Source organism: Indicator indicator, chromosome 7 (assembly GCF_027791375.1).
Source record: "Indicator indicator isolate 239-I01 chromosome 7, UM_Iind_1.1, whole genome shotgun sequence".
Classification (NCBI taxonomy): domain Eukaryota; kingdom Metazoa; phylum Chordata; class Aves; order Piciformes; family Indicatoridae; genus Indicator; species Indicator indicator.
This window is the reverse complement of record NC_072016.1, coordinates 25825655-25829417: the sequence shown is the minus strand read 5'-3', so window position 1 is coordinate 25829417 and position 3763 is coordinate 25825655.

Below are 3763 nucleotides of genomic sequence, written 5' to 3'. Positions count from 1 at the left end.
GAAGAGAATGAAAATAAACCTTGGAGTACAATGGTCAGGAATATCTGTGCAAGGGATACTATGAAAAAGCAGTGAACTGAGAGATACTAAATGAGACATTCTCTGGTTAAGATAATTTGGTGTTATTATTTCTTATGAATAATTTGTAACTAATTAATCTAAATCTGTGCATGTGTATAGTTCATATATATGTTAATAACTGTTATGTAAGGGTATCTTCTGGATCCTCAGTGGGTGCTGGGAAAGAAGGTGGTCTGTTTGCTTTACAAAAGCCATTAAACTTCTTCAGAATAAAGTTCAACTTAGAAAAATTAGCAATAGGAACCACGAAAAAAATCACTTGAGGGCTGCTTAGGTATATATACCCAGAGCATGGGTGTAGGCACAGGCTAAGTTGCCACTGGCTCAGTCTTTGCTAGTGTGGTGTTACGTGTGAGCAATGAGCACAACGAGTTACATTCAAGTGTCATTTTGCACTAAAAAAACATTGTAAGAAAGATGATCTTTCTACTGGCCTGTCCCTGTGCTGTGTGCATCTTTAAAGCCTCCCAAAATTATTAATTCTTGCGCAGTATGGATGTAATACAAAACAGAGAAAGGAGCAGGAGTAATTTTCCATTTGTGGAATATTTGCTAATTAAGCTTTAGCAAGGGCACATCTGAGTGTGCAAATGAAGGTTAATGGGATGGAGCAGTTGTAAGACCTTCGTTTGACTTGCAGAGCTTTACTCTAGTCAACGGTGCATAAGACTGACAGAACCCAGTTTCTCTGAGCTGAACTGAAACATCTGACTTCATTTTCAGCTCAGACTAAGCAAAAGTGACATGGAAATTGGAGAAAAAATGAATGCACAAAACCATTCTAACTTTCCTAGACTGGATATTATTGGGTTTTAGACTTCAAAAATTATTTTATTGCTTTCTGCAAACAACCTACTGCTGCCCAGTGTTCATGACTGAACAGGGTGGATAAGTACCTCTTGAAACATTGTCAAGGAAAAAGATACAGCTTGTCTTGGCAGTTTTCCTTAGGTTCCCATGGCCTCTGCCCTTTGGAAGGGGTGGAGTGCTTTTGTTGATTTAGTAACAAAAAAGGTGCTAACAGATTGCAAAGAAACTTTTGGAGTTCACTGTATCACCTTATGTATCACCTTGCCTGTAGAATCACTTTTGTGGTTCCTTTCGGAAGTCATTTCTGTTTTACCTCATTTCAGTAAAAGGTACAGGTTCCACCAATGAAACAAATATTTTAATACTGTTGTACCTTCAGCTTTTTTTGTGAGGCTCAGGATGAGAACCCATGTGAATTCTCATTGGCAACAAGAGAATACATAATTTCTTGAGGAAGTTCTTCATGTACTCAGGTTTGATAAAACTTCCCCAAGCTTTACTCTGATACTCTGCTGTGTCTTGCTTTTCCTCTCTGTAAGGGCTCTAAGGTCAAACAATCTTTGGATAGCATCTTGTGACTGTCCTTTAGTCAAGCTCTAATGTTTGTCTTTTCTCAGTCCTGAGAAAGGAGAGAAATACCACAGTTGGGTAAAGTGAACTTGTAGCAACACTGTGAAACACAGTGGTTTTCTTTTTAGTCCTTTTCAATAGTCATTTGACTGTATGTGTGTAGCACATCTCTGGGTAGAGTCATTTTCCAGCTTAAATTTGTACAAAATAAAGAGAGCTTTCAGTGTGAACTGAAGACTTAAATTTGTCACAGAATCTCTCTGAAAAATAAAACCTTCTAAGTGAGTGCAGCACTGCAGGACAACATGATCTGCAGTTGTGACAGCTCTGGTTATAAAGGTGTGATGAGTCTGCTTATGATAAATAGTTGCTAGTTAATATACCATTCATATACCTATATATAGGTATACATATGCACATTATCTTTATGCAAATTATAGATACAATATGTGCGTATGACACCTAATTTGAGAATTTTCTCTCAATACTAGTCTTGTATATTTGAAATCCTCAAGATTGCTCATCTTCACTTGATGTTGGGAAGCTGGAGGGGGGAGTACTTCAAACAGAGGATTCTGAGGTATGGATAGTGTCTGAACTCTACCAGGAAGATGAATTTTCTGCAAGTGAAACAAGAATTTTATGTAGAAATTCTGTTTCATTTGTAACAACCAAAATATTAGAAAAGAAGATCCAGAATACATTCTTCTGAATGTCTGACATTTAATGTTTCATTCTGGGATTTCAGAGAGCTTTGCAGTCATGAATTAAACCTTTAAATACCTATATCAGGGACTTCTGCATCAAATCCCTGAGTCACAGGTGAGTAAACTGAGTCACAAAGTGAATGACTTACTCAAGATCATACAGTATGTCAGTGAGTGTGAATAAAATTGGAAGGCAATTGTTTCCCCTTTCTGATTGCCAAGTAATTGCTTTTTATAATATGGAAGTTAGTTTCTCTGTCAGTCTGCAATTTAGAAATCAGTTTTTCCCTACCACTGCTGAGAGCAGCTTTCTGGAGGTAGATGAATTAGCATTTTTGAATCTTTCTTTTCTGCAGTGTTTTGAGTACAGTTCATAAACACTGTTATTTACATAAAGAATTAAAGAATTAGTGGGGTTTTTTTTGTTTTGTTTTTTTTATAGTCCTTCTGTAGTGTTCAGTCACAGGGAAAAATAGGAAAGAAATATAACTATTACAATTGTTTTGATGGGACATCCTTAAGTTCATAAATATTGCCTTTCTCAAGCTGCGCCAGGGGAGGATTAGGCTGGAGGTGAGGAGAAAGTTCTTCACAGAGAGAGTGGTTGGCCATTGGAATGTGCTGCCCAGGGAGGTGGTGGAGTCACCATCCCTGGAGGTGTTCAAGAGGGGATTGGACGTGGCACTTGGTGCCATGGTTTAGATAGGCATGAGGTGTAGGGTGACAGGTTGGACTCGATGATCCTTGAGGTCTCTTCCAACCTTCTTGATTCTTGATTCTTTATCCTAACACACATGCACAGATGTTTGGAGAGCTCCAGATTGATGTTGCTTTTGTGTCACCATTATTCCTGACTGATGCCACTGCATGAATTGGCATCCTTCTATTAAGGAGCACCTCTCCTATGAAAACAGTCTGTGACAGTTGGGGTTGTTCAGCCTGGAGAAGAGAAGGCTCCAGGGAAACCTCATAGCAGCTTTCCAGTACCTGAAGAGAGTCTACAGGAAAGTTGCAGAGGGACTTTTTGTAAGGGCGTGTGGTGACAGGATAAGGGGCAATGATTTTAAGCAAGAGCAAAGTAGTTTTAGATTGGACATTATGAAGAAGTTCTTAACTATGAGAGTGGTGAGACACTGGAATGAGTTGCCTAGAGAAGTTGTGGACACCTCATCCCTGGAAGTGTTTAAGACCAGGCTACATGAGGGTTTGAGCAACCTGGTCTAGTGGGAGGTGAACCTGCCCACGGCAGTAGGGTTGGAACTAGATAATCCTTAAGGTCCCTTCCAACTCAAGCCATTCTATGATATGTAAACTTGGAAAGCCTCTATACTTAAGCATGCATCTAGTCAGTATTTCTAAGGCAGATTTGAGCTTGCTTTGCCTATTGCTGTGACTAGTTATAAAGCTTTGATCTCTGTTGGCATAACACTGAGCCCAGGTGAGCAACATCTTTCTGGAAGGTTGAGAATGTTGGAGGCTTAGTTCTACACTTTTGGTTCCTTCCAGTCAGCGCACACAAGCTGTTCATCACGTACATGGTATGACAGAGCTTTAGGTACCAGATGCACATTCGCTTGTCAGGGTGGAGTATCTTG